This window comes from Apteryx rowi, unplaced genomic scaffold, assembly GCF_003343035.1.
Source record: "Apteryx rowi isolate R43461 unplaced genomic scaffold, aptRow1 scaffold_4, whole genome shotgun sequence".
Taxonomy (NCBI): Eukaryota; Metazoa; Chordata; class Aves; order Apterygiformes; family Apterygidae; genus Apteryx; species Apteryx rowi.
The window spans coordinates 5,757,068-5,779,641 of NW_020450529.1; the positions used below are offsets into that span (position 1 = coordinate 5,757,068).

At 42.6% G+C, this 22,574-nt stretch overlaps 1 protein-coding gene across 13 annotated transcripts in view; it reads left to right on the forward strand.

Annotated features, from left to right (window-relative positions):
* Window positions 1–22,574, forward strand: part of FOXP1 (forkhead box P1) — a 381,192-nt gene that overhangs the window by 99,299 nt on the left and 259,319 nt on the right. Inside the window, exon 1 of one of the 13 annotated variants that reach the window (XM_026074873.1) lies at window positions 6,834–6,856. The exons of the other annotated variants lie outside the window; for them this stretch is intronic. The gene's annotated coding sequence lies outside the window, so the exon portion shown is untranslated. Of the gene's footprint in view, window positions 1–6,833; window positions 6,857–22,574 lie in introns of those variants that run through there. 13 annotated transcript variants of the gene reach the window in all.

The window sequence follows — 22,574 nt, forward strand, 5'->3', positions numbered from 1 at the left end:
GATTGCCAAGAGCGTTTGCAAATGAAAAAATCCCTCGCCTGCACCGTACGCTGAGGCACTTAGCAGCAGTGGGGAGAGCAGGAGCTACCGGGCTTGTGTGCGAGCTGTGGTGGCTCTGCGAGGAAGAGGGGGAGATGCTCTACTGAGAGAAGGTGTTCCTAAAATGTTCCTAAAATCAAGTGCTCCGGCTTCCTGGCAAAACTGAGTTGATAAGTTTACCGGATGTTTTTAAGAACCTCGTATTGGGGATAATATTAGAGTATAAAGCATTTCTGGGTGATGACCCGTCAATGTATTTTTTTGTAAGAAGCTATACAAGGAAAAAATATTTCTTGATTTTTGTTGGTAAAATGTCTGAAAATATTCCTGGAGTGGAAGACTCCATTAAGCACAGGGCAGTGACGAAGTGAACCGGTTTACTCATTTTTCCCTTGTAAACATTTTGCTCCGTCTCGTTTGCTGGGGCACCGTTTCAGCCGCGTTCGTGCGCGGTTGGCCGTACCCACGCCAGCCGACACAGAGTGGGCAGCAGAGAAGTCAGGAAATCGTCTGACCTTCTGGTCCGCGTGATCCCCMGCAGGGACCTGCTGCAGTATCGGTGTGATATGGCTTTAGGTGGCTTAGTGAGGTCAATGAGACTGGTAACATGAGCTCCCCCTRTTTTTCAAAAATGTTGTTTTTCTCTAGAAGTTTCCTACACCTTACGCAGAAGCCAGGCTGGAAATGGATTCTGGAGGTTTGCAGCTGACTGAGGATTTTGCATGTTAGACAGCTGAGAAACAGTCTGGCTTTCTCTGTATTACGAGTAGTGCACMCCCCCTCCCCCAAAGGAATAAGCAAATTCTGACATTTTAGGAGCCTTTTGGTAGCTTGAGCAGAAAGGTTGTGATGACAAAATTCCAAGTGGTGTGCGAAGGGCAGTGCTCCTCAGTAGATGTGCGTAGCCACGACTGTACAGTAAATGCAACAAGCTTTGAACATCTCAGTTATTTTGGGAAAACGTTCAGACAATACATCAGTTTAGTTTTGAAACAGCTTCAAACATTTTACCACTGAAACCTCTAAAGCAAATGTTACAGAACATACAGCTTGTCTGTTTATCTTCTCGAAGACTATGTGAAGTCATATGTGAAAAGTGATAAGAATCACAGTATCTCCTTTGGTTGCTCAACATGAGAAGCTGATGAAGAGACAGTCATCTATAAGACRTTCTCAAGAATAGCTGCATAACAGATATATTTGCTAGTCTGTCTCTGTGGAGAAATGCAGGTGTACTTGTAACCCAGGTAGGTAGACGTGTTTCTTTTAAATCTGGCTAGCCCGCCGGGCGATAGTGAGGGCTTTGGTCCGGTCCAGCCATCTAACCCGGTGTTCCAGTATCCCTATATTTGCGTTACTACCCTGCGCTGACATTCATGCTGCTGTTCCTTTTTTCCAGTTGCCGTCTAAACACCAACTTACGTTAAAACTGCCCAAGCCTGCCCGTGCCTCCGTTGCATCCTCATTTTGCTCTACAGGCAAACTGCGATGCATTAAAGCCTTCCTCCTCCTGTCCCGTTCCCACCTGGAGGTTATAGCGATGCCAGGTTGGTGTTTATGGTTATAAGCTGTTGTGCACAGATGTGTATAGCTTTGGGATCAGATGGTTTTTGATCCTCGTTTGTCCAGCAGTGATGATTAGAAGGCCTTACTGGTCCTGAAAGCATTCCAGGTCGTGCTCTTCTGCCCAGGCAGGTCACCAGTCATGTGAAATCAAATGTGTAGGTGTCAATTTGCTTCGCACTTTTATCTTCTTTGAAAAGATTTTGAATGTTAAATAAGGAAGTTTAACAAAAGGTAAAGTTAGTATCTCTTCCTTGCTTGGTTTCCAAGGCAGACCAAAGCCATTGTATTTGTAAGCTGTTTTTACGGATGAAGCAGGTTCTACACAAATCCCATTAAATAACCTGACAATAAGAGACCAGTTAATTACTCTGTTCCACCGGAGAGGAGATCACATCCTTGTTTTCTAAGGGACTAGAAGGGCCCAGTGAATATGAGTGGAAACAGGTTCCTCCGTCTCTTGTTTTTCCTGCCCCTCACAGAGTCATAAAGCTTCTCTTGTATTTGAGCTCACATCACACCTCCTGTAAAGGTACCAGCGCTGCACATGTGGATAAAACCAAAGTGGTGAAGAAGACTATGCAAGTCATTCTTCATAACAGAAATACGGGGAAAAAAATGTTTTTTGTGTTCTTGAGTGTGAACTAAACTAAGGGATGGAATTGAAGCATAAAGCTCTGATATTCTTCCTGAGCCAGAGAGAGACTCAGAAAACTGGKTTTTTTTCATCCCTGAAGCACCCTGAAAAGCTCAGTGGTCCCTTGAACTTCACAGACTATCAGGTGTGTGTGAAACAAAGGGCATTTCATCATGCCGGGCTCCCAAGATTGGGCCCAGACCTTTAAACGCTGTCAGAAGCCTGATATTCAAATTCCCTTTACCTGACATAATGAGAAGCGGCTTATTCCCAAACTGAAGGCTTTATTTTGCTTGTGTTTTAAATAATAATTTGAAATAGTTCATCTATGTTACGGATTGGTTACCTGGCATATTTTGCTTCTTGAAATTTTTAGATAAGTGGCACAGAAAATAATCTAATACTGACAACAGTGCTGCTTTTTATTGTTGAATTTTTTTTTTTTTAGTACTAAAATAAAACAGTCGAAGCAGTTTCAAATTTACTTTTGCACTACACGATACGTATTCATTCTTTTGGCCGAGCTGAAAACCCACCTCATTCTCGTATGTATTAGTACAAGCAATTTGCAGGCGGTTGTGCAGAACAGCTTTATAAAGAGGGCACCGTCGGACCGGCACCGTATACGGTGCGCTGCTGGGAGCCGTTATAATTGCGTGTAACGTAGTGGTGGGGAAGAGAGTCAGTGGCAGACCGTCAGATCCCTGCTTGACTGCTCCCTTTCCTGACGGGAAGAAAAGGACAGGGATCAAGCTGAGGTTCTCAAAGGAGACCCTTAAATCGCGGGGTAACGTGAAGAATGGGATGTACACGGGCAGCTGCGGAAAGCACATAACGAAGCGGTTGTAGTGAGGCGGAGAATTCTTGTAGGAGCATCCAGATGACTCTGATCCTTTTCCTGTAGTGCACTAAAGCCAATGGGAAGTGTTCACATGTAGATTTTTTTTTTCTTTTTTGGGACTATTTCGCTAGTGTTTATGATCTGGCAGCAGTAATGAGTCACGGTATCAAAGTCATGGCCAGGAGAGAATAAACTTGTGTATACCGAGTGCTGAATGTCACAGACTGATGCTACATATGGGAACGCAAATAAAAGTGCTGTATGTTTAGTGGTGTGAAATTTAGCTCTATACCTGGAGTCTCAGAACATGCATGCTTTTTAAAATCTTAATGAATGCGAACATCTATTATTATTGTTATTAACTTGATTTCATTTTCAGGAGCGAAGCGAAAAAAAAATAGAAGCTTATCTGAAAAGGTTATCTTGGTCTTCTCCGCATGTTTTTTTTACTATAACACCCGAAATGATGGGTTGGGGAAAGATGAATGTTTTTCAGTTTCTTAACTATTACATTAGACCTTTGATTTCATGGGGGTAATAGCAAACAGTGGCTTGGTGAACATATCTGCTGCAAAGAGTGACTGAATTAAAAATTAGTAATTTTTAGCCCTCAGAAATCAGGAGTAACTTCTCTTATCCAGCAAGAAGAGTGGAGGTGAAATACCAAAAAAAAAAAAACCCCAAACCCACCTTTTTTCCCTTCTGGAAATGTTTATTTACTAAAGGAGAAACTTCAGAGATCAGCATTCAGATTTCCTATTGCTGTTCAGCACTTGTGGCTCCCTTTTCCTTTGGGGAGGGAGGTCAGGCACGTCCAATGTTACAGCTGGGAGACCGGGCATCCCTGGCAGATGACTTCTTCGGTTTTTGGTGGCATGGCTGCAAGTTGGGTCACTGGTTTTATGGCTTATGTGGCACCTTTTATTTTGTGGGTGCATTTGTATGTCTCAAAAGAAGCGTTGGCTTGGGCTTGGGGGGTAGGCTGCTCTGTAATGCATGCTTATTTAAGGTGTCGTGTTGACAACCAGCTGGCAAAAATGGATTTGAAGACTCCAAGTGTTACAAGCTTTTTTTGATCCCTTTGTCCATGTTTAATCTAATCTTGAATTCAATTGATACTATTGATTAGATTCCTTTCAAATACGTATGGGTTACTCAACATGTGGTAAAATGTTATTCTTCTCCTAGGTGAGTGAAACGTAAAAGGTGAAAGTATACAATTAATTTGCCTGCAATTTCTTGAAAATTGTATGCTGGATTTCTGTGAATGCACTGTATGGAATAATATTTCAAGCAAATTATTGTTATTTACTGTGGATTTTACTTGAATATTTAAGGTCAACAATTATGCTTCCTTTTGGTACTTAATGGCTTTTTATTTTTAGAAACCTGGCCAATTCTTTCGCTAAGTTGGTGCCCCTAATACTGATCTTCAGAAAGCATTAAACAGTGCACAGAGTGTAACTTTATAGATCTCTGATTCTGCTGCACTGATGTCTATACACATTAAGTCCAAAATGTTGACAAATTTGATGGGGACATTAGTAACAAGTTGCAGGGTCTGTCGCCTCCACAGCGTTGGTAAGAGTCCGTTCCCGGGTAGTTACTGAAGTCGGACTGGTTGTGCCTGTGAGATACGTGGGTGGCGTCAGCTTCCTTCTTTGTGGCTGGAGGTCATATAATAGGTACCGTTGTTAGAGGAGAGCAAGGTTTCCTGCTGAGACACAGCGAACACTGCAAACAGTCTGTTATAAATCCAAATAAAGGTAGGGATGCCCCCTGCAAACGCACAGAAAGGAAATCCTGAGCTCCTTGCAGGCACAGGGCTTTCTTGGGGCCTCTTTTCCTGCACGTTTTAATTGAATAAAACCCACCAGTGCAGATGGTCCTTGGGTGACTGAGCTATACATATAGCTCCGAGGAAAGAGGAAGGCCAGTGTAGATGAGGTTCTTGTGTTTTCATCTGTTCTGCTGCTACTGTAGGATTTTCAAACCTGAAGATGCCCAGTCGTCTCTGGATGTGTATGGCACGTGCCTGAGCTACGCCTGAGCCACACGGGTGATAGTCTGTGGTTAAACATCAGCAGAGCCTCGTGGTGGCCACCGTTAGCCTCTGCCCGGTACTGCCCCATGGGGCTCCTTGGCAAGGCCCTCTGGGAGGCTGTATTTCAGTGCTGCTTTCGGGGTGATTCTCTCTTATCCGTTTTCAAGACAAAAGATGTGAGATAGAGGGTGTATACGTTATAATGGATGCTTAATAAAGAACATCCCCCTGGTTGCTTAACTGCTGGTTCATTTAGGTTTTTGTTAAAACCTGAACTGATTGCACTGGATTAGACAGACAAACCTTGAGGTAGTCTTGTCTTTATTTCTTGATTGCAGTTTTATAATTAAAATCAGCTTCCTTCCTGCAAAGTGTTCCTTTTAACAGAAGTTCTCTGAATGCCCTCTCTTCTCCTGACCTGTAGAGAACTACATTTATGCTGACCCACAGAACAGGATTTGGTAAGTGGAGTCTTTTCTACCTGAAGATGTGATCCACATGTCAGAAACTAGTTTTCAAGGCCATGAGTGGAACATCTGATGATCCAGGGGTCTTGAAAAAGCTCAGAGAGTGTTGCAAGCAACAAGTAAGAAATAAGTCCTGTCTTGAAAGATCTTGGGTTTCGGTTCCCTTTTGAAGGGTAAAACAGTACGTGCAAGGTTGAAAAATGTCAGAGCAGTCACCTATATCAACAAGTAAATTGGAAACCGGCAGTGATTAGATATTCAAAGGAGCATCAAAGGTGCTGTCCTGGGCATAATGTAATATATCTGATCTGTCAGTCAGGTTCACCGGGCAGTCTCAGTTGCAAGGTGGGACTAGCTAAATGGAGAATAGATTTTCTGTGTGAACGAGACCTTCATCTGAATTCTTTAGCTAAACCTGGGAAGTGTTAAGAGGGTCGATGCTTTTCCTGGTAACTTCTGCAGAAAAGAGGCAGGTCCTGGGTGTTGGAGTTGGGGATGAGATAGAGCTTCCCCTTGGACGGGGCCTGCTGGAGTTTGCTTCTCCAGAGCTTTTTCTTGCAAGAGGTTGAACTCTCCTGTAAAGCCATGAAGACCTTCACTTCATACTACTTTTTCTAGCTTTATTTAAGAAAGTTCCAGCACCTTGGAGGAGCAAGCAGTGTCAATATATTTATTCTTCCTTTCCTTCAAGAGAGTGCAAAATATAAAATATTTGAAGGTTGGGTTGGGGGGGGGTCARTCCAGGAGAACACTGTGGAGCTGGCTGTGCTCCTCACCCTATTCATATTTAGATTCCTAAGGTAAAGGGAAAAATGCAGCTCTTCTGAAGGGTAATGTTAAATTTTTCTTACTGAGCAATTTATGACCAACTCTTTTTTTCTGTGGGAGGGGGGGAATTTTAACCAGGCTTTCCTTATTTGCACGTGTATGCTTTTAATCGGTGTTTGTGGCATTTTTGGAAAGCATCTGTAGTGTTTGACTATCGGTCAGCTACTCTGTTGTGCTAGATCAAATGAAAGTCAGTGTTGTCMCTTTGTGCATGTACATAAATGTAAACAGAAGGTCACCATATCAGTTTTTACGGATAAGAATGCAGCCTAGGCTTTCCTGTGAGTGCGCATTTGTAACCACCGTATTGGTCTTGAAATCTTCTTGTTTTCCAGTGGTGACTGTTTGCTCACTTTCTATTTTTCCAGGCAAGATGTTTGTAGGTGGTTCAGAACAGAACGGGCAGTTTGATCGGTTCCCTCCTGCTTCCATGCACTGTAAGTTTWATTTAAGTTTGCAAGAAAGGAAAAGATTTAAGGTCAAAAAAAGAGGACGAAGCATTCCCCCCCTTTTTTTTGCCCCTTCTGGTTTAGGTCAAAGGCTTCCGGAGATTAATTCCTATGTTCGAGGTGGTCAGTGCCTTTCTTCCATCCTTGCTCATAGATCTGTGGGAGAGAYGTCCCACCTACGTGTTGTATCCAACAGTTGCGCGTGGTGCATAAAGCTTCCTCCCCTTCAGCCAAATTCTGCTCCCAGGTAGACAGCAGCAAGCTCTACTGGTGTCAGACTACTGACCTGCTCTGTTTGCCTGCTCTCTTCTCCTGCCTCTCCGCAGCCCTTTTATCGCAGACTAGCTATTGCTTATTGTCAAGCCTTGGGACAAAGAGATCCCTAAGAGGGAAGGGTTAATGTTGTTTGTTTGTAGAAAAGGGTGGGGAGTGCTGCAGCGAGGCTGAGATAAAAGGTACCACCGGGAAGTGGTTTTCTTGGCTGGGGAAGGTAGAAGTGCTTTTAGCCTTGTGACCCAGCTGACTAGCTCCAAGCTCCACGCTGTTGCAACGTAGCAGGCCCAAGGGCAAGGGCTTAWTCTGTGGTTTTAGTGTGGAAGAGCTTTCCAGGGGCTAGCACATAATTTTCGCTTAAAGGCCTGTCGTCTTTGTTCACACAAAGTCCTTTTGTTGTGGCCTCTCTCCTGAACGACCCTCATCCCAAGTTTCCCCCGTGTGCCTGGCCAGGACTGTTCATTGCTGTGGGCCCCTATCCCATGGCCTGCAGTGTGTAACCTGCATGATTTGAAGTGTCTCTCTGAACGCRAGTAATTATTTTCGTCTCGGGAAGTACCACATAATGTCAGATACTCCACTTCCTTTGGACAGAGGCGTAGTTTTTTCTCTTGACTCTGAAAAACTGCAATACTAAATATATTTTCACTGTAGAGTGCTTGGCATGTGAACACAAAATGGGCGAGATAACCACCTGAAGTACTGTTTCAGGGTCTTTTGRAAGTATGGGCAGCTACCCTTCTTTTGATCTGTCTGAAAGCTGCCAGGGCCAATTATGAAAGAGCTGTAGCTCTTGCATCCAGACCGTATCGTTGTATTCATTTGATGCAGAATGCATCTGCAGTCATTCATAGCCGCTCTGCGGTTTAATATATGAAGGATGGATTTTGATTCCTCCAGGTTATTCTACAAATAAGCTACTCCCGGTCTCTCTGGTGTGAATTCTGAGTGCTGCAGGTACCTCAGCCAGGTGAGGAAAGGAGTGGGACTCACCAGGAAGCCAGCTAGAAGTAGGTGAAGTTTTGTAGTCATGGTTAACAGGAAATGGTGGAGACTGTAGCGAACCAAGAACGAAAGCAGGAGTGGGTGTCTGGATATCTTGAGAGATGGTTTTCCTTTGGCGGGATGAGGGGGTGGGGAATACACCAGGCAGCAGAAGATTAAGAGATTGAGAGAAGCTTTCCAGAATGGCAACTGCAAGAATTTGGGGCACTAGCTCTTRCAGAGGCACTAATGTGATAGTACTGTGTGTTAATTAAATAAAATTATTTGGCTTCCTTCATGCAATTAATTTTCACAAACACAGAAGAGGAATTGGGCCTCTCTTCTGGTTAATACGGAAAAACATGGTTTCAGAAGGCATTATTGTGTTATGGGTGCTTGTGGATGAATGTGTTTGTTTAACAGCAGAGGGATTTGGAGAGCTGGTTGCCAAAATACAACAACCTGCTGGAATTCTGGTCTTTCTGAAAAATGGCAAAACTTGTGCTAACTTCTAACTAGTGGGGCACAACCTCAGTTTTTATTGGAGGAGAAAAAATAAGCTAATAGTAAATGTCTGTGTGTTTCTTTGGGAAGCATACATTGCAAAGTGAGGAACGATTGGTTTGAAACCTAAATAAATCTCATCATTGGATTGGTTACACAAATGTAAAGAGGCAAAAACGATAATCTTTTCTGGTGGGCTGCTGCTTTCTTGCGCTATGTCTACATTACTCAGCAACACAGGGCAAAAAGAGTGGATCCATGGAGTGAAGCAATTGGTGCTATAGACCTGACCCCACCGTGTCTGCGTTTCCGGGGGTTCACACTGGACCAGGCTTAATCCAGCCCTGCTGACTGAAAGTCCATTATCAGTTGGGGCCCGTAACTGCACTTGCAGAGCCAGTTTGGTGTCATCTGAAAGGAGTCCAGTTAAGGTTTTCTGAGACTGCTCCATGATGTGAATCGAAGTGTGCTAAGTGAAGACTATAGGGAGATTTGCTCCAAAAACGCCCTCCAGATTTGAGCCCAAATGACAAAGTCACTGGTGAAGCCCATCAGTGTGGCCTGCTTTGGGTTGCTCCTCATGTTCTAGCAACTGAGCTTGTTTAAAATGACACCTTTGCTCTGAGTGAACTCTTAAACTTCCCATGTTTATACTTTAATTGCTTTTAGAAAATTCCTTAATGATAAAACAGCTATTTCTATTTGTGGCATACTGCTTTCCAAGCCATAAAGGGTACAGACATGAGTTTCCTAAATTCTTTCCAATACCAAAGTTTCTTCCTTGCTTTTTCTTCGCTAGTGTAATTGTTCTTTAGTGAGATCTTTGATAACATAGTATGTGCTCACATGTCAGAAAGAATCACTTTCATGAAATTAAAAAAAAATAAATATTATAATCAGTGAAGCATCATAAATAACTTTTATGTCTAAATCAAGCTATTAAAAGCTTTTTTATTTTTAAGTAGATAGGGGAATAAAATAGCTGCATAGTTCATAAAGTGGTATACTATTACTGCCTGCTGTGCCYGTGAATTATGCCCGCTTTTTACACTTGTGAAGTAAAAAGCGGATTAGAACTGTGATCAATGTATTATCCTATATTTCTTATTGTGCATTATATTTCCTTTTTGAGAACCTTTGTAGACTAAATGGCTACTAATGACATAATTACAATTGTTTGTCACCACCATAATGTGTGATTTCCTATCTCATCATGAAGATGTAAGTTAGATAAAGGAGGAGTTTTGGCAGGAAGACAAAGTGCAGTGATTTATTAAAGACCAGATGTGGTTGTTAAAAGCTTTTCTGCAGAAGGCTCAATTGAGTGATGTGAAATAGGAACGAAAGCGCCGAACACCACAGTCAGTGGTTCTTGGTGTGAGTGACACAGTTGCTCATAGGAGCATGACAAATTAGCTGCCTGTTATATTGTTGTGTACAAATTCATGTTTGAATTTAAACAGCATCAAAAGTTCAAAATTGCTTATGCCATTAGAATGGATGTTTAAAGGAAACAATTATGCCGAAACGTAATGGATGACTTCAAAACCTTGAGTTCCATGAAAACAGCTCAAGATCGTATTAAGTGTAAAAAGCTCAGGTTTGTGAAAGGAGTTACTGAGGCGACTGATGATAACAAAAGTGTGGTGGAAGATCAGTAAGCCTGGCTGTGGTGCTGGCAAGATATCAGTGTAAATCAGTGTAATTCCATCAAAGTCCAGCTGAGGACCGGGCTGTGTATATTTGCCTGCAGAAGCTGGTGATACRCATCTCCTCCCAGAACGGGTGGATGCTCCTAAGGAAGGAGGAGTGCACGGAAAGCCGTTGCTGAGAACGCGTGTTAGTACTGAGTGCTGGCTGCGGGGAAGTGAGGGGCAAAGCCTAAGAAAGGGCAGTAACGGAGGAAATAATTTGTTCTCTAGCTCTGAACTTTTGCACCGAGCAGCTCGGATGTGTTTTCAGAGGAGCTGTAGCCAACCCCTGTCCCACGGGAACGCTGTCACAATGCTTTTCCCGGTCCGTGCGCAGCGCCGTCTCTTTGCTTTTTTCGTTTCTGTGTTTGTTGTACAGTCATCTGCAGCTATGGCTGCTTTCCACCGCCTCTTCGGCAGCGCGGCGGACTTTCTGGTGGCGCGTGGTCCTCCCCGTGGCTTGGTACGTGTACGACGGACCGTTTGCTGCTGTCGTTTCAGACTTGGGGCCAGCTGTAATTGTCTGTGCTAGATTATTGTGTGTTTTGAGGCATGACCTGTTTGCAATTGAAAGTGCGGTACACACTTGCTTTTACCTCACATAGAATACTGTTAATAGTGAAGAGATTAATAGTTAATAATTAATAGCGATATGGCGCTTCTGAAGGCAGGTGAGGAAGAACACCTTTCCCTGTCTCTCATTGCTTTCTCAGACACAAACTCACAGAAGTAAAGATATTCGGGCTGGGAGGTGGAATAATAGTTCCAATATCTCTTTTGCACTTATTTATTTTAGGAGTCTTTACACTTACTTTGACTGTTTTATGTCTTGCTTGAAATATTTAGACCTGACAGGTGGTTGATGGGGAGCTGAGAGGAAAGAAATGGAATGTTCAGAGAATAGCTTCTAATAAGCATTTAAAATATGTATGTACAGTTTTTGTGGTCTGAGAATTAAGTTAAAATTTCATGAAATTGGTTTTATTTGAAGAGTCCAGGTTCTTCATGGTTAGGGCACTTTCCTGGTTTTGCAGCTTACTGTGATGCTGGTTTCAACTAAAGTCAGTACTGCACGAGAAGTTTGAAAAGAAGATTAAAATAGAATAAAATATAACCCAGCCTTTTTGCAAATCTCCCATAAGATTTTGGCATAAGCTTTTTGGTTTGTTTTATTTTTTAATTATTACCTTACTTTATCTGGACTGGTAAGCCCATCCTCTTTTATGAATAGAGTTTAAGCTAACTTTGAATTTCCTGTCTTCCTGTTTAATCCAGACCTTTATCATTGCTAACAGGCTAGGAAAAATACTATTGTCCAAAAGTCTGGGATAACCAAAAGTCCGGTTTGGACACATTCAATTTAATGACTTTAAAGCGGCATTTCACAAACTAATTTGTGGTTTTCCTTATGCTTTGTTTTTTGTTCCTGCTCCCAACGCAATCAGAATGTTCATATTTTCTAAATGAAATGCCGCTTTCTCACTCCTCTTTTGAGTCCCTTTTGCTTTCCTCTCTCCCAGAAGCTGGTCACCTTACCACATTAGTACATTGATTCAGTGTCAAAACTCCATGTTTGCCATTTTAGTGATAGAAAGAGAGCTGAAATATCAGTTCCGAATTGCCTTACGGTGTTGACCAATGGTGGGCAAACCGATTTGTCTGTAGAAGCCAACACTAAGAGTGGGCAACTAATATTTCTTTATTACATATGAGACTTGTGCCTCCTTGACTTTGGTTATCCTCGGTGAATGGACAATCAGAACAAGGTATTTAAAGACATGGAGGCCAAGACAGCATTGGGTAAGATCTCTGGTGGCTTCCTGTATTCCTGTGGGTGTCTTGGGTATTACGTTATCTTCTAGCACAGTCAGCTGGAGATTTCGTGGTCTGTGAATTCAAAAGGGAAGGGGCCAGACAAACCTTCCTCTTAGTCAGGTTTACCAGAAAGTATCTTTTAGACGGGATGGAGATCTTGGCAGGAGAGAAGTTCCTTTTCTTTGGGAAGGAGGTTCTCAACAAGCGAAAGGAACAAGGCAGCTGTTCTGTAGTCAGTAAGGCATAAGGTGGAGAGAGTCTACACAAGGAGATGTAGCTGGAAGCGTCCCACCTCGCTGAGCTGCAGAACGAGAATGCTGCTACACCACGTTGCATTTGTGGAAAATCCCAAGAGGCCATGATGCTCCTCTGAGCAGCAGAGAGACCATTGATGGGTACCATCGGAAGGGCTACGGGCCTCTGTTTGGACAGAACAAAGGGAATCGGTCATTCTGGTAGCTCCAGTAGGAATTTTCTAATGGAACAGAAGCGCTCAATTGTGCAGCGATGTGTGTTAACTCCAGGGCGGGTGAATGGATTCAGGCAGAATTCTCTGGTCCCCTGGACAGCCCCCACATCTCAAAAAGTTCAGTAGTCTTGAAGCAAAGATGAGGTTTATGACTGCTAATATTCTTTTTGGTGTTACAGAATTTTTACCTTTCTTTCTTCATCTGAATGAGAAGAGAATGTAAGAAAATACTGAAAGTGAGAGGAGTGGGGCCGTCACGGCTAGAAATAGAGCATCGCAGATGCCATCTGAAATTTTTAACCCCAAATAATAGCTGCATAGAATTAATGAGGTTAAGTGAAAGTTACTTTTTGGAGCAAAATTTCCCTTAGAAAGGTCATCCGTATTATCCTCACTACTTGTTTTTGCTTGTTTTGGTGCCCAATTCTGTGAATTTGGTAACATGCTTTGTATGTAGAGCTTCTCAGCAGCACTGAAGTGATTCTGTGTAATTTGTATTCATTGTTAATTTTAGTAACTGCGCTGAGATTTGAATTACGCTAATCAACTTTTCTTGTAATTTGTATAATTTACATACTGTACACACACTGCAAATGCAGGACTCTGATGCAAAACAAAGTTTAATTAGTGTAACAGGGCTAGATCAGCTTTCCAAGTGATTGATTTCTGCGCGTGGCAGAGATCTGTGTCAACAGATCAGAGAACTAAAATGTCCAGTGTTAGCACAGACTCTTGTTGGACTTGAGGTGGATATGACCAGGCCAATTTTTTGTAGCCAACACCATTAACTCATCAGCTGGACCGTCAGCTTGACTTGTGCATAAGGAGGCACTGAGAAGTTTCAGGACATCTTGGTTGCTTATGTAGCTTCCTTTGCATAGAAGAAGGGTTTGAAGGGTGGACGTGGAGCCCAGCATTCATGCGCTGCTCCTACGCTCCTGCCACTCAGCCCTGAGGGTCTGGACCTACCGGCGTATCCCATCCTGCAGACACGGATCTCCTTGCTCAGTGGAACAGGGTTGCCCTCCCGAAGGAGTCGTGTGGCCATCGACGCTCGAGCTCTAGTTGTGAATGATGTACTGGTTTGAAGACCAAGTTTGAAATTTGGTAATTTTTAAAATAATGAGTTATTTGTGGTTCCCACCTTTTAATCTAAAATCACTCACTCAGTACTTGCGATTCTACTTTCTTAGTTTTAAAAGCGCATTTCTTTCTCTGGTTGTCTTATGAAAAGACCTCCGTAGTGAAATGAAGAGGAGACTGACTGGTTATATAAAGAGAAAGCGGTGAAACTGCTTATATCACAAAATTCTGACAGATGTAGAAAGCAAACAACTTGGGGCAAGAGAAAAATAATTTTGCCTTTGTTTGTTGAATGTGCTTCAGTTACTGTGATCTTGGACGGCATCTGTAACAAATGAGAATCTATCAAGGTTTAGATTGAGTTCTGAAACACTTAAAAAAAAAAACAGTATCGATCTTTTAGAGCAAATATTTTTTTAAAAAAAGAGTGCTCAGCTGAATTGACAGATACAAAAATGGTGACAAAATAATATATCTGAGAAGATGCTCAAGTTGGGGTGAGAATGGTTATCAGCTGGAAAAACATACCTGGCTGTTAGCAGCAAACTAACTGTAGGAAAGCGAGTCTAAATACAGTCTTGTCTATGTGATTTCTTTAACTTTGTGCGATAGTTGAACTCCAGGAGATTACTCCCAGGTGTGAAGTTCAGCCTGTTTTAAATCTCTGCAGACCCAGGGCTTTGTTTTGTATCTGCTTAGACACCGTTGTTCTCTTCTCCCTGCAAATGCTCTAATTGGGTTAGTTATGACTTTCAAACTCTACTCTGTCATCCGTGCAGGACCTTTAATAGCAGGGATAGGTTTTAATGTCGATTTTTGTAGACATTATGTTAATACCATTGTTATCTGATTAGCATCCATTGTACATTTGGATATGACATTGGATGGGCAAGTGTAAATGAAATGGTCTCTGAACGTTTTATGGGGTGTTGCTGCGAAACTACTCTGCTCATCATTACTTAAAAGCTTGAGATTTGGCCTTAGGTATTACGTCATGTGAAAACCAGCAGACAAAAATGGTGATCAGTTTTTTATTATAATAAAGTTTTAATATGAGGCATTTTTAGATATGTGTCATGAATATATGAGTCATGTATTTCACACCAAACCAAACCTATTATGATTATATTTCTACTTCAAGGGGTTTTCAGTATTTAAATACTAAATTTAATTCTATGGCTAAAAATGATTCATATTCAAATCTATTTTTATGCTTTATAATTAAATAAGAAAATATTGCTTGTACCTACACTTTTACTATTCTTGGCCGTGTTATAATTATTTCTTTAATTTGACCCATAAAAACAGTCCATTTCTTCATTAGTAAATTACAAGGATATCGCAACAGAAAAATGAGTTTTGAAGGTGTCTTACCATATCTAATGGGAATTTCAGTTTGGGATTTTCTCATTTCTTTCATTTGTTCCTTTTGTAAAACATGAAGATACTTTCTAGGTAAATTAATCCCTTCAAAGGAGCAAAATAACTTCCTTTTTGGAAAGGGTTATTAGAGACTTATTCTTTATAATCTTAAATACCACTTGTGTTAGGCTGAACAATGCATGAAAAAATTGCACTAGTTTAAAAAAAAAAAAAAAAGAATGATTACCAACCAAAGGCAAGTATATTACARTTATGTGATCATGGAAAAGTGAGCTTTCTACTGGGAAAAACGTGATCTAGATTCCCATGAAATTTCTAAGTTTAAGTATTTTTGTAAATTAGGTTGTTCCTAGTTAAACAGGTGGCTTTAAAGGCTGGTTTCACTGTTGTTTTAATCATAGTTTAGTTACCATGGAGAAATATGCAAGTTAGCATTTATACACAGAAGTGAAATTTATGCTGCATAGATAATAGCCTAAATTTAGCATGACTTAAGTTTACCACTTCCTTAAGAAAAAGATATACATGTTTTATTATTATACTATCACACTATCAAGAAGTTAATTTCTTTAAAATATTTTAAAATTTAAAAGTCTAATTTTTTTGKGCTGAAATGAGCACTGGTGCTGTTCTCCCATTTTTGAGTTCTAGCTCGATTTTTCTTTTTTAGCTTGGTTTCTCAGTTCTCTAGTTTTAGATTAACTCTGTGTTTTAATTGTGTAACYGGCGTGCGGAAGTTTAATGCGGGACTTTGCCGGATTGTAATCTCCGTTTTAAGCTGTATTAAGGCACTTGGGCTGTTTGACCCRGAGTTTATTGGAATGGAGATTTCTGTTGCACTGAGTCCATGCTGGGAGAGGGAATAAAGTGGTGCGAAATCGTAACGTAGTGTCTCGGAGTCTAGAAACTGCCGAGTTTAACCGAACCGCTGGAGCAAGGGGTAGTATCTGGTGTGCTGGGCTGACCTAGAGAGCGTTTTCCTCTCCCCCCCCGCCCGTCCTAATTCAGCATTTATTTTTTCGCCCCGAGTCCGTAAGCGACGGCAGAGCGCGGCTCCCGTYGCCGTGTTTCTGCCGTTCCTCGGAAGCGGAGCTAAGTTTTCAAGGACAAACGCAGTAGAAGTAGCGTGATCCAACAGGAGGTCCCCCAGCACACCGAGTGCAGCAGATCCCTTTCAACACCAGCTGTTCTCACAGATAGCGACTGCTGCAGTGAAATTTTCTTAATATAATTCAGGAAGCTCTAGAGAATTCTCCAAAACAACTGTGCCAACAAGGAAAATGTTGAATTTTTCATCAGCTGCCCAGCGCGGAGAGTTCGTGGGCAATCCGTTCATTCATGACCAGATGTTCAGGGTAGTAGCGCTCTGCGGTTAACGTGAACCTTGTGGCCCGCTTGCCGCGGCGGCAAGGACATTGGCAGCCGCCCGGCGCCGCGGCCTGCGAGCGCCCGGGCTCCCGCGCCGGCCGGGGCCAGCACCGCCGGAGCAGGTAGGGAGTGAGGACACCGGGGCACGGCGAAAGGCCTCGGGCTTTTATGGCCGCGTTATCGGAGAATAGCTGACAAATTTTTGTGCTTCCTTATTTGGAAAGGAAGATTATCCTCTGTGTGTGTGTGTGTATGTGTGTGTGTGTGTGTGTGTGAGTAATGCTCAATGTTGTGTTGCAACTTTTTCCTCCTTTTACTTCAAAATGATAGGAAGCCGGTTGAGCGCTAACTTTGCACGGTGTGTATGCATTAAAGTGGACATTAGAGGTCACGTTACTGTTAACTCCCTAGAGCCCTGTTTGGGGCTGAACTGCACCGCCGGCGCTGACTGCTGTTCCCAATCCTTCGCTGGCCCGAGCTCCTGGTTTCTTTCATAAAGATACATTTATGCCTTATGCCATTTCAGTGTGTTGTGTTAGGCACTAGTACACAGAAAAAAATAGTATTGAGTAGGAGTTCTGGAATAAACAGTGTGATTTTCTACTTTGAAAAGGATTCTTCCTTTAAATGATTAACTGTGTTTGATTCTGGGTATGCCAGCTGGCTAGAAGAGGGAAGGCAGGATTTGATAATGTTTAGTTTTTCTTAGATGTTACAAGAATCTTAATTCCTTCCTACATTGTATTGCAAAATGATATAGCTATTGATTTCAAAGCGGAATTGTCGGTGAAACTGCCATTATCTTAGGCTGTCATAATAGCCTGGCTTTCTCGGTACGCTTTCATGAGCAGGGGGAGCAATCCCTTTCTGCGGATGCAATAGTTCAGGCTTTTTAACTCTCAGGCATGCTCCTTCTACAGGGAAAAAACCCTCTCCGATGCATATTTCTGAAAACGATAGCGTTTCTGGTAGCGGGTGCAGCTCCCTCCGGCAGCCGGGCTGGACCGCTGCCTGCACCTTCTCCCAAGGAGCGTGGTCGGGAGGCCCGGGGAGCTCCCGGCGCGAGCAGAGGCACCRGCGTTGCATAACGCCTGCCGTAGCAGCGCGACAGGCGCTGGCAGCGACGGGACACCGAGCTAACTGCGATCTTCGTTAGCGCGGAGCCCTCCCAGTAATTATGTTTGCTTTGGCACGGCTTCCTGGCTCTAATTTGTAAAGTTGCAGTGAAACCCTCCCTTTGCATTTCCTGCTCGGGGAGAGCAACCTCGCTGCATATTGTGTTCAGCCATGGAAATTCATCATTATTATTCTTGTGAAGTTGAGCTTGACCTGTCCTCTTAAAGGACAGGGGAAAGTTGTGCAAACAAGCCCTCGTGCTTGTCCACTTAAGGACAGCAACAGCAACAAAATGCCCTAAATGATGAACTAGAGGATTAAAATTAGGGTAAATAAAAGTTCATTTCTCTCTCTTGCGCTCTCTCGCTCTCTTTTTTTTTTTTTTTAAGGAAGGATGACAGAATAATAGTCTTGTTTCCATTGATGATAACTTGCTGATAGAAAAATGAGAACAAGTTTACAGTAGCTTTGACATTAGTTACCTTTATTCAGCATGCTCCAGCTGCAGAGAGCCCTCAGGAAGCCTTCACCATGCACACAGTTTGTTCTTGGGTGTGAAAGCAAACAGTATTTGAGTTGGCAGTAACTTCCCTTTTAGAGAAGTTTGCTGCCTCGGCAAGAAACCGCAGCGTGAGCTTTCTGCTGTTGAATGTTTCCACTGGCAGGATGGCCTTTTTCCACATTTCCTTGGTTTAAGGAAACAGATTTTGAACTTTTTTTTTTTTTTTTAAGACAAAATGCCAACATTTAACAGCTGGAGTTAGCATATAATTTATGGTTTTCACTTTATGCTCTTTCGGATGTATAAAAATTAAAAATCTGCAATTATTGTGAAGCTATGCGAGTTATTGCAAAAGAGTCATTAAAAAGTAGAACCTCTGTTGCAAAGATTTCGGGAAAGTCATTGTTATCTAAACAGTTACTCTTAATTACTCTTTCTTTAATGACTTTTAATTGTTATAATTTACTTAGGTTATTACAGCTACCATATAGATGATGTTTAAGGAAGTCCTTTGTTTCCCCCTCTTTGATTAACAAGGCGGAGCTTGTGCCGTTGAAGCACATCTTTTTTTTTTAAAATTACTCTTTCATGTAAGCTTGTTAATCCTCTCTTTTCTGCGTGCATCTTCCCACTGCAGCAGTTGCTTTTTTGAATATCTAAGCAGGTAGAGCAGAAAGTGGTTTCACGACTGCACGTTGCCAAGTTGATACTCGCTAGCAATAAGGACTCTTAAATCTGCCGATAAAGGCGTCCAGATGCCGCGAGGACCCGCGTTCACCTCCGGCGGCTCCCTTTTGGGAGGGCCCGTTCGCTTCCTCGCTGAAGCTCTGCGTGCACGGCTCCAGCTCTGAAATGCATCTTTTTGGCTACAACCTTCAGCTCCCAACCTCGGCAGCTAGAATTAGAAACAGATCAGATGCAGGAAATTAATGCAGTCAGCCAATAAATTATGGAGCAACAGTCGCCATAAGTGCTGTGGTATTTTTGTTCTGTCAATTCAGGGATACTAGTTTTGTTTTGCTAAACATCCCTCAGCTAACATCTGTATAAACACTGAGAATACATCACAGATCTTTAAAAAGAAAATCATCACAAAAGAGGCTTCGCTGAAGTAGTTTCCCTAGTTTCACAAGCTAGAAATGAGGGGCGGGGGGAAGGAGAAGGGAAACGAGAAAGTAAATATATTACGTGCAATGCTGTTCATATTAAAATCACTTAATTTGTATTTTAGATTTAGAGGCAAAAATATGTTGTGATGATGAACAGCAGTGTTTGAGAAATGTATATTTTTTATTTTCGGAGACAGTAGCCATTTGTCATTTTTATCTGTGTGACTTGTAGACTTGATTGGATTTATTATGTATGCTGCATGTTTATGGCGTTTTTATTGTATGCTGTTAATTTGTTGTAACTGCTGCCACTTTCTTGCCAAGGACCCCTTGAAAGCAAGTATGTGTCAACAGTTACCTTCCACTTTAATAAACTTAATGCTACTTCTCTTAAGTTTGGTAGAGGCCGTAGCTGTGCAGGGTTCATTGCGAGCTTTTTAACTGTTGTATCTTCAGAAAGTTCGTGCAACTCAGGCACAGTTTTGCAGCGTGTGTGCTTAAAGTTATAGCATTATCTGTTATTATCTTCATACTTTAAATTAACAAAGCAGTAGTAGCCCGGAGTTATGGTCACTGTAGTTTATGGCAAAGAAAGAAATAGGAAGAAAAGTTTTCTCATGCTTGTTTTAACTCAGCAGGTAAATCAGCTTTTGAAATCAAATATAAAGTGACTTTTAAATATGATGCTAATGGTGCAAAATTAGATTATATCTTTTTTTATTTTTGAAACCCTGAAATATCAATGAATTATCCAAACAGAATTAGAGTGCAGTATTGGTAATAAAGCTGAGCATATTTATATGATGAGGATTAAGCAAGATGAGACTTCATTTTCCAGAAAAGATGGAAGGACAAAAGTAATCCTGAGGAACATAATGTGCTGTAGATATATATTTAAGGCACAACTGGAGGTAGAATTAAAACAGTGGATTAAAGGTACATTGTGCTAAAATAGTGGGTGAAGTTGATACGTTTTATTTTCATCCTGTTTAATTTATTTGACTTCATTATTGCCTGCCGACGAATCGAAGCGATGATTCCTATTGCATGAGGCTAGCTACGTTATTAAGTTTCTCAATAACGAGGCGGACGCGTTCTCTGGAGAATGAGCAGCGGTTCTTCAGATGAGTGGAGACGAGTCTTTGCAGCTTTTTTGTTGCGATCGCGGCAGTGTGGTTCTCGAGCTGATGGCAGAGTGCGATGGGTGATGCGTAGCTTTGCGGAGTCGGTGCTCGCCAGGGAACGTGGGGGGCGTCCTCGCCGTGAGTGTCCCGTGCGTTGGGTGTAGTAATTTGGTGGAACCAGTTTTGTAGGATGGCTGAATTTTAACATTCATAAAAGACAATACATGGTCTTAATGCACACCGGCACAAGGCCTCTTTTGACTTACAGATCGTATCTTGTCCTGCAAGAGCCCTGGATTGAAATCCTTCTCTCCTGGGAAGATAATGCACGCTTTCCTATTGGCACTGATGAAACCTTCATATTCTTAGTCTTTCTGTTTCTTGCCTAAAGCCCAGTTTGCTCAACGGTGCCATACAAGCCTGACTGAGATTTTGTTCAACTCATTGCGTCTGTGGTATGAACTGGGTTTCATTAGCTCTCCACGTGTTTCATCCCAGCATCCCTGTATTCACCTACTGTTCCGCCTTGCACATCACTGTGTGCGTATTTCGTATCGTAACGGTTGCCCATATGTGTACTTAGAAATTGCACCTGCTTTTTTCAGCGTCGCGGCACCACCGAGGGACATGCATCATTTGTAATCCTGTTTATACTAAAGGCTGATGTAATACCGATGGGCCATATAGTGGAGATCCAGAAAGAGGAAAAACCCATCACTGAGTGATTTGATATACATTAAAAAACTTTTATTTCCAATTTCCATATTTGCGCTAACATGCACATGTATGTGCACACATGCCCTCTGCCTACTTTCACTGAGTTTTCTACACGCGTATCTGAAGGGCAGGATTTTATCTGTGACTGTGGAAAGCACTAACTGGAGGTTGTTGGTGTTTTTTTTTTAATTTGAATAAAGGATTCCCCTTGCTTGCTTTTTTGTCTGTTCGTCTAGCAGGAGTTGTAGTTTTGATAATTTTAGGCACTCTTCTTGGGTGCTGTTTAATAAAAGATGCATTCTGTGTTTGTAGTATGGCAGAGATACTTGGGTGTGCTTGGTGAATCAGCACGCAGGCAGAAACACAGCTCACCGACTAAACACATTGCAAGAAACAGTTTGTATAAAGGTGGGATGTTCGCAGTGGGAGGAGAGCGCCCAAATCCGTGCTGAGCTTTAAAACGGGGGCCCAAAACGTCTCTCCGCCCTGGTAGGCACCAGAGAAGGGCCTGACCCTGCTCTCTGCCGGGAGGTATTGCAGGAGAAGAGAATACTTGTACGGTTCTGTGATTGCTTCCCCAATTAAGTTGTATTTCATGTGCAAGTGACTTGTGACGTAGCTGGCTTCTTCCACATTTAATTCCGTGATTTGTGTTGGCAGGAACGTAACCGTTGAGCCTTTAGAAACGCCACGTTACGTAGGGCTCGATCCAGGACCCGTCGAGTGAGGGGGATGCAAGCTTCACGTTGAATTCGGTGCGCTCGTGATCGGGCCAGGGCGGGTTCGGATGGCTGAAATCTGGCTCTTGCGTTCACCCCGCGAGCCCGCAGCTGGGCGACGTGCTACGGCCCCCCGTGCCGGCAGCGCCGAGGCATCGCCGCGCGGCTGGCCGCCGGCTGCCTCCCCCCGAAGCCGGCGGGAGCCGCGTCGGTGCTCAGCAGCCTGGGGACCCGCGTCGCTGCTCCAGAGCCCGCCGACTGGCTTGGGTTGTATTCCTTTGCCTTAGGGTCGATTCTCGCTCCTGGAGAAGTTGATGGCAAGTGCTCTCGAGGTGCACGGCGCGAGGCCGTGTTGAGGGCCGGTGCCCTGCTTTGTAAAGTCTGTTGGCCTGACGCACCGAAACAGGGACAGACAAACAGAGCAAATACTTCTTCTGTAAAACACGCAACTAACAAACATTGTTTTTGTGCTTCCCCACCCTCATGTCTAATTGTATAAATTAAATGTCGCGTCAGTCTGCCTGAGGTGTTGGCATCCTGTTCGTATTTCAATTACTACCATTAAATTATGTTTATGCAGTGCACAAATGTAGGGAGAATGTATTTATAGCAATCTTTTATTGCTAGTTACGTCCTGGAAAAATAACGTTGAAGTGCTGAATCGCTAAGTTGAAGCAAGTTTTAAGTTGAAGCAAAATTTCTTTTCTCAGGCAATACAAGCCATAGGTGGAGCAAAATAGCAATGAACTGTATCACCACTCAGCTAATGTCTATGTGACTGTACAGCCGTAATAATATATTGCTACTGGAACCACCTAAATATTTAATTGTACGAAAACAATATAGTTA